Source organism: Triticum dicoccoides, chromosome 5B (assembly GCF_002162155.2).
Source record: "Triticum dicoccoides isolate Atlit2015 ecotype Zavitan chromosome 5B, WEW_v2.0, whole genome shotgun sequence".
Classification (NCBI taxonomy): Eukaryota; Viridiplantae; Streptophyta; class Magnoliopsida; order Poales; family Poaceae; genus Triticum; species Triticum dicoccoides.
In genome coordinates this window covers 574,214,771-574,223,627 of record NC_041389.1, presented here as the reverse complement: position 1 = coordinate 574,223,627, position 8,857 = coordinate 574,214,771, and positions in this window count along the sequence as shown.

Genomic DNA, 8,857 nt, shown 5'->3' with positions numbered 1-8,857 from the left:
TGAAATCCAGAGCTTGAACCGCCGCCACCATGAAAACCTGGTCCTGAACCGCCCGATGGACCCTGATCATACCGGAAAAGATCAGAGTTTTTGAATTCCTTCATAATATGACAATCCTTCCAGAGATGTGTCGCAGGAACCTCCTTGGTCCCATGCTTTGGGCAGGGCTGGTTCAACAAACGCTCCAGATTCATTCCGCCACCACGCTGGGGCGGTTTACCCTTACGACGCTACACATTAGCATTAAACACAAAATTTGAATCTGCTTTGCGCTTACCATTATTCCCATGGCCCCCTTGATTGTGCTGCTGTCCTTTTGCACCGCCGTTCTTCTTTCCCTTCTCCGGTTTCTCCTCATTAGAATCGGGATCCTTGGTATTATCAGAATCAGCATATTTGACCAAGGCGGCCATAAGGGTGCCCATGTCATTGAAGTGGCGCTTGAGCCATCCCAACTTCATCTTTAGTGACTTAAACCGGCAATTGCATTCCAAAGTGATGATTGGTTGACCAGCGTTTATCCGGTCTGAAGAATGCAAAACTTCTGAAACCCGGCGCACCCAATGAGTTGTTGACTCGTTCTTCCCTTGAACACAAGCATCAAGATCCACAATGGACATAGGCTGTTTACACGTGTCCTTAAAATTGGCTATAAACCGGGCCTTCAACTGGTCCGATGACTCGACAGAGTTAGCTGGTAGATTCATCAACCATGTACGGGCTGTTCCCTCCAACATCATCGTGAAGTACTTTGCACAAGCCGCTTCGTCCACATCCAGCATCTCCATAGCCATCTCATAACTTTCCATCCACGCCTCGGGTGGCTAATCAGCGGTGTAATTTGGTACCTTACGTGGGCCCTTAAAGTCCTTAGGCAGTCGCACATTACGGAGAGCCAGAATAAGACACGACACTCCCCAAGAACTGAAAGCAAGCCCGGTGCCTCGGTCCACTGATGCTGCTGGCTGAAACAGGGCGGGTTGATATCGACCCGCATGTTGTGCTGCTAAAGCGGCCTCCCTTTGTGCTCTGCCATTATCCACCATGTCCTGAGCATTCACATCACCACGCGCCGGATTAGGCCCTTGAGGGGCAATGCGGCGCTGTGCACTGCTAGACACTTTCAGTTCATCTATATGCCTGCTATAGCTTTTGCTCGGACGTGGAGTTGAGTGAACCCTGTCTCGGCTATACGAGTAAGCTTGCTGCTATGTCAGAGCCGTTTGAAGAAGATCCCTGGCCTGCCGTGTCTCGACCGCCGCTGGCGATTCACCCTCTATTGGAATAGCTGCCAACCGGGATGCTGCTGCTATCATATTGTCCAAAGGGGTAGAAAAGTGACCCGACGGGGGTGTGGTATATCACAGCGGGTTATCTGTGCGTCGAGGTGGACCCATCACCTGAGGTTGATCCGGCACTCCGGTCCTTGGCTCAGTATTCCGGTTTACCGCTGCCGGGTTGCTAGTTCCTGCTCCTGGCGTATCGAAGAGGTTCATCGCATTGTAATCCGCCGGCAAGTGAGATTGATGTCTCCTCCTGAATACTTGATTCGAAGCATTCTGAACCATCAAAAGTCGATAATTCACGGCTTGAATCCTTTGCGCCTGGGCATCTAAAGCGGCCCGTTCCTCAGCCATCCTGGTCTCCTCAGCCGCTAAGTCCTCCTTGGCTTGTGTTATCTGATCCTTTAGCCTCGCAATGTTCGCATTGTGTTGATCCTGCGTCACCGGTGTAACTGCTGTGGTTAACAAGGTCGCCCAGGCATCCATCAAACCGGAGAGAACTTGAGCCGGCTGGTGATGGAGTCATGTACCTAGGGTAGGGTCACAGACCTGATCTAAGTACCCTGCCCAGGGACATCCTTAGAAGAGATCACCTTCCAGTCGACCTACGAAGGACTCACTCGACTGACTTGAAGGACTCGACCACGAAGACTCACTCGACCACCAGAAGGTCAAGAGGCACTCTGCACTGCAACGGTCTGTAATTAAGTAGACTTTATGATAGTAAAGACACTTTATGTGGGGAGTTACCAGTAACACCCCGGACTTAACGCACCTTAAACCCTCTCCTACGTGGGCTGGCTGGGGTCCTGGCGCACTCTATATAAGCCACCCCCCTCCACAGGTAGAAGGGTTGGGCACTCTGTAATCCATATACACATAATCCACTCGACCGCCTCCGGGCTCCGAGACGTAGGGCTTTTACTTCCTCCGAGAAGGGCCTGAACTCGTACATCTCTTGTGTTTACAACCTCTCCATATCTAGGACCTTGCCTCTCCATACCTACCCCCACTCTACTGTCAGACTTAGAACCACGACAGTTGGCGCCCACCGTGGGGTAGGTGTTTTAGCGATTTTGTGGAGAAGTTGCGATTCTTCTGAGTACTTTCATCATGGTGGCTGCTGGAGTTTTGGTCGAGGGCCGAGAGATCCGTCTCGGTGCTCTCACCTTCGTCGCCGATGACTCCGCCTGGCTCCAGGAGGCTCCACTCGATGTCGATGCGCTCCCCGGCCGCGGTGCGACGCATTTTCGCGCATGTGTCCGCGGTGTTCTGCTGCGGCAACCGTCGACCCCGTATCAGTCGACTCCCCCATCGGCCACCCTCCCGGTCTCCCGCCAGCGCAAGCGCTCGGGCCGGTCGAGGCTTCAGCGGTGGGTGAGGCACGCGGTGGCTCGCCAGACGGCCACCACCCAAGTTGCGGCAATCGAGCCCGATGAATCCCTCTATGGCCTGTTCGATCTGTCGACTGGCTCCGTAGAGACTGCATCCGAGTGCGATAGCAGTGATCCAGCGGCGGAAATCCTGATGGTCGACGGGCCCCGCAGTCCCCCTGGCTTCGCCCGTGACCGTGGGACAGGCGATGGAGGCGACCCCGCACGAGACCACGAAGAGTACCAGCCCGAGCCACTCGACTCTCTGCAAAGAGAGGAACTTCGTCGTAGGAATGTGGATGCCCTGCATACTCCCATCGCAGGAGAAACCCCCGAGGCTCGCGCCTTGGAGGAGGCACGTTTGGCCAACTTGGCCGAACGCGCTCGCTTGGAGAATCTTCAGTGAGCACTCGACGAGCGCGCGCGGCAACGAGTTCCCGACGCCAGTCCACGTCAACTCTTCCCGCCGACTCAGGTATATCGAACCCCGATCCAGAATTTAGCAGCTGCGACCCGTATAGCAGAGTCCATCCAGCCCTCTCAGTCGGAAGCCGGCAGAGGCTTGATGCAGATCAGGGATCTGCTCCGGGCAGCAGGAGATCAGAATTCAGCCGTGTCGCAGTCGCGCAACAGAATTCACAGTCGATCCGTCGCTGCGAATACTGTTCAGTCGGCTCACAGTCCTAGATCGCCTTCGCGGCGTGAAGGGCGCGAGAATCGGCGAGACCAATATGGACACCGATACGACCGAGATGATAGGCGTCGAGTGCCCACTTCCCCTCCGAGGGGTGGGTCTTACGCTCCTCGGCAGCAAGATGACAGACGTCAGTTCAGTGTGGGGCGAAGAGTTCCAGTCGACCCCAGAGAACCAGGCTTCGATGCACGATCCATTATCGTGCAAGGTTTGGTCGACCGGAACAGAGCCCATCGAGGTGGACCCGATAGAGATGCGCCCACGAGCAGTCGAGTGCATGTTTCTGGTCCGGAATGTTTCAGCAGAGCTATCAGAGCCGCAGTGATCCCTCCCAATTTCAGGTTGGCAACAGGAGTCAGCAAGTTCACTGGTGAGTCTAAGCCTGAAACTTGGCTTGAGGACTACCGAGTGGCGGTTCAGATCGGTGGTGGGAATGATGAGGTGGCCATGAAGCATTTGCCCCTCATGCTGGAAGGTTCTGCCAGAGCGTGGTTGACTCAGTTACCTCCTAGCGGCATTTACACTTGGGAAGATCTGTCCCGAGTGTTCGTCAGAACGTTTGAAGGAACTTGCAAGCGACCGGCTGGATTGACGGAGCTACAAGTCTGCGTGCAGAAGACCAATGAGACTCTCAGGGAGTATATTCAGAGATGGATCACTTTGCACCATACTGTGGAGAATGTGTCTGATCATCAGGCAGTCTGCGCCTTCAAAGATGGTGTCAAGAACAGAGAATTGAGTTTGAAATTTGGTCGAACCGGTGACATGACCTTGAGTGGGATGATGGAAATTGCTACCAAGTACGCCAACGGCGAAGAAGAAGACCGACTCCGAAGCGGCAAGCACAAGCCGAGTCAGTCGGAGAAGGGAAACACCAGTTGGAAACAGAAGCGGAAGGCTGAACCGGCAGCTCCTGGAGAGGCTCTGGCCGTGACTCAGGGAAAGTTTAAAGGGAAACCAAAAGGATCCTGGAACCCTAAGAAGGTAAAGGATAAAGAAGGGAATGACGTGATGGATATGCCGTGTCACATTCACACGAAGAAAGACGAAGAGGGGAATATCATTTACCCAAAGCATACGACTCGCCAATGTCGACTCCAGATCCAGCAGTTTCAAGGAAAACAGTCTAAAGACAAGGAAAAGGAGTCAGACAAGGCCGAAGACAAGGAGGACAGTGAGGAAGGATATCCGCATATCAACTCCACTCTGATGATCTTTGCAGATGTGGAAAGCAAGAGTCGATTGAAAGTCATTAACCGTGAGGTGAACATGGTTACCCCAGCAAAAGCAAATTATCTGAAATGGTCCCAAACACCCATCACATTCGACCAATCTGATCACCCGACTCATATTACCACCCCTGGGAGGCAAGCTTTGGTGGTTGATCCAGTTGTCGAAGGCACTCGACTGACAAAAGTGCTGATGGACGGTGGTAGTGGGCTGAATTTGTTGTATGCAGACACACTGAAAGGAATGGGCATTCCGATGTCCCGACTGAGCACCAGTAACATGAGCTTTCATGGAGTTATACCAGGGAAGAAAGCCGAGTCACTCGGCCAAATAGCTCTGGACGTGGTGTTTGGTGATTCGAGACATTTTCGCAAAGAGAAGTTGACGTTTGAGGTCGTGGATTTTCAGAGTGCATATCATGCCATTTTGGGGAGACCAGCTTATGCACGGTTCATGGCTCGACCATGTTACGTGTACCTCAAATTGAAGATGCCCGGCCCCAAAGGAGTGATCACTGTCACCGGTGATCGGAAAAAGGCAGAAGAGTGCTTCAAAAGGGCTCAAAGATTGCCGATTCCCAGGTGACAGCGGTCGAGTTTGAAGAATACAAGCAAAATGCAGATCCGAGTGATTTGCTGCGATCCAAGAAACTCGGCACAGAATCTGCATTTTAGTCGTCTGGTGAGATGAAGCCTGTTCACATTCACCCGACCGACCCCGGTGCAGCTCTGACCCCGGTGCAGCTCTGACCCCGGTGCAGCTCTGTCGTCATGGTTCCTAAGAAGGACAAATCACTCCGAATGTGCATTGATTTCAAGCACATCAACCGGGCCTGCCCGAAAGATCATTTTCCTCTCCCTCGCATAGATCAAATTGTTGACTTGACCGCGGGATGCGAGAGATTGTATTTTCTAGACGCCTACTCCGGGTACCACCAGATCCGTCTGTACGGACCCGACGAGGTAAAAACAGCTTTCATCACTCCATTCGGGTGCTTCTGCTATATCACCATGCCATTCGGCCTCAAGAATGCCGGAGCCACATTTATGCGAATGATTCAGAAGTGTCTACTCACTCAGATCAGTCGGAATGTGGAAGCGTATATGGATGATATCGTCGTCAAGTCACGAAAAGGTTCCGACCTGCTCGCTGACCTCGCTGAAACATTTGCCAACCTCAGAAGGTATGATATCAAGCTCAATCCATCAAAGTGCACATTCGGAGTTCCTGGTGGCAAGTTACTCGGTTTTCTCGTTTCCGAGCGAGGGATCGACGCTAATCCAGAGAAGATCGGCACTATTCTCCGAATGAAACGCCCTGTGCGAGTGCACGATGTCCAGAAGCTTACTGGATGCTTGGCCGCATTAAGTCGATTCATCTCACGACTCGGTGAAAAGGCATTGCCTCTTTACCGACTGATGAAGAAGGCAGACAAGTTCGAGTGGACTCCAGAAGCTGATGCAGCGTTTGCCGAGCTAAAAGCTCTGCTCTCCACCCAGCCGGTGCTTGCTGCTCCAATCAGCAAAGAGCCTCTGTTGCTTTATATCGCAGCCACAGGACAAGTCGTCAGTATTGTGCTTACGGTCGAGCGGGAAGAAGAAGGAAAAGCTTTCAAAGTTCAGCGCCCAGTGTATTATTTGTCTGAAGTCTTGACTCCATCCAAGCAAAGATATCCTCATTATCAGAAGCTTGTGTATGGAATATACATGACCACGAAGAAGGTTGCTCATTATTTCTCTGATCATTCCATCACAGTCGTCAGCGACGCTCCACTATCAGAGATTTTGCACAACAGAGATGCAACTGGTCGAGTGGCTAAATGGGCGATTGAACTTCTTCCCCTTGATATCAAGTTTGAGGCAAAGAAAGCCATTAAGTCCCAGGCAATAGCAGATTTCCTCGCCGAGTGGATTGAACAGCAGCAGCCGACTGAAGTTCACTCGGAGCATTGGACCATGTTTTTTGATGGCTCTAAGATGTTGAATGGTTCCGGTGCTGGGGTTGTCCTGGTTTCCCCCAGAGGAGATAAGCTCAGATATGTGCTCCAGATTCACTTTGATTCCTCCAACAATGAGGCAGAGTATGAGGTCCTCTTATACGGATTGCGCATGGCCATTTCACTCGGCGTCCGTCGCCTGATGGTCTATGGCGACTCAGATTTAGTGGTCAACCAAGTGATGAAGGAGTGGGACGTGAGAAGCCCAGCCATGACTGGATACTGCATTGCAGTGAGGAAGCTGGAAAAGAAGTTCGAGCGGTTGGAGCTCCATCATATACCCCGACTGAAAAATCAAGCAGCTGATGATCTAGCAAAGATAGGTTCCAAGAGAGGGGCCATTCCGAGTGGTGTGTTCTTGGAGCATATACGCACTCCGTCAGTCAAAGAAGATCCTTTCACCGAAGAAGCTCCACAGCCCAAGAGTGCCACAGATCCGACTGAGGTTGAAGTCCCAGCAGTGGTCGACTTAGTTATGGAGGTCTTGGTGGTCATTCCCAACTGGACAGTTCCGTATATCGCGTATATCCTGAGAAAAGAGCTTCCGGAGGATGAGGAAGAGGCTCGACAGATCGTCCGTCGATCTAAAGCCTTTACCGTAATCAAAGGACAGTTATATAGAGAAAGCGCGACTGGAGTTGGTCAGAAGTGCATAACACCAGAGGAAGGTCGAATCATCCTTAATGATATCCACTCGGGAACCTGTGGTCATCATGCGTCCTCTCGAACCATCGTGGCCAAAGCATACCGAGCCGGATTTTACTGGCCAAAGGCGAATGAGATGGCAAAAGAAATAGTGGATAAGTGCGAGGGATGTCAGTTCTACTCGAATATGTCGCACAAACCTGCATCAGCTCTGAAGACCATTCCACTCGTCTGGCCTTTCGCAGTATGGGGGTTGGACATGGTCGGTCCTTTGAGAACAGGGCGAAGTGGCTTCACGCATGTACTGGTGGCAGTCGACAAGTTCACCAAGTGGATTGAGGCTAAACCAATCAAGAACCTTGACGCCGGTGCTGCTGTTAGCTTCATCAGGGAACTGATATTCAGATATGGAGTCCCGCACAGCATCATTACGGATAATGGGTCGAACTTTGACTCGGAAGAATTCAGGGATTTCTGCAACTCTCAAGGCACACGAGTCGACTACGCTTCGGTCGCCCATCCGCAGACGAATGGACAAGCAGAGCGAGCCAATGGCCTGATTCTCAAGGGATTGAAACCCCGACTGATGCGTGATCTCAAGCATGCAGCTGGAGCTTGGGTCGACGAACTTCCCTCGGTGCTTTGGGGACTGCGGACCACACCTAATCGGTCGACCGGAAGAACTCCATTCTTCTTGGTCTACGGAGCTGAAGCAGTCTTGCCGAGTGATCTTCTCCACAATGCTCCTCGAGTTGAGATCTACAACGAAGCAGAAGCTGAACAAGCGCGACAGGACGCAGTCGACCTTTTAGAGGAAGAAAGGGAGATGGCTCTGATCCGATCGACCATCTACCAACAAGATTTGCGTCGTTTCCACGCCAGAAATGTGAGGGGTTGAGCCTTCCAGGAAGGAGATTTAGTTCTCCGAGTGGATCAGAAGAAACCACACAAGCTTGCTCCTTCTTGGGAAGGACCCTTCATCGTCCCCAAAGTTCTCCACAACGGGGCGTACCGTCTTTACAACGTCGAACATAATATCGTCGAGCCCCGAGCTTGGAACGCGGAACTACTCCGCCCATTCTACACTTAAGTTTATCATTCAGATGAGTTGCAATAAAGTACTTCTGTAGTTCATGGATCTCAAAATAATAGTGTCATAGTTCCTCCATAATTTTTGTCACTTTTTATTTTGTCCAATAAAATTTTCCCTTCAGTGGGTGACTTAGCCGCGAATCCGTTTCGCCTAAGTTTGCAAACATCCTACCGAGTGGTGAGCCAGACTCCCACTCGAAGGCTTAGCTGCGAATCCGTTTCGCCTAAGATTAAATAAAATCCTACCGAGTGGTAAGCCAGACTTCCACTCGGAGGCTTAGCTGCAGTCCAAGTACTCGCCTAAGTTACGAAAATCCTACCAAGTGGTAAGCCAGACTTCCACTCGGGGGCTTAGCTGCAGTCCAAGTACTCGCCTAAGTTACGAAAATCCTACCGAGTGGTAAGCCAGACTTCCACTCGGGGGCTTAGCTGCAGTCCAAGTACTCGCCTAAGTTATAGAAATCCTACCGAGTGAAGAGCGAACCTCTCACTCGGGGGCTTAGCTGCAGCCCAGTGCTCGCCTAAGTTATGAAAATCCTACCGA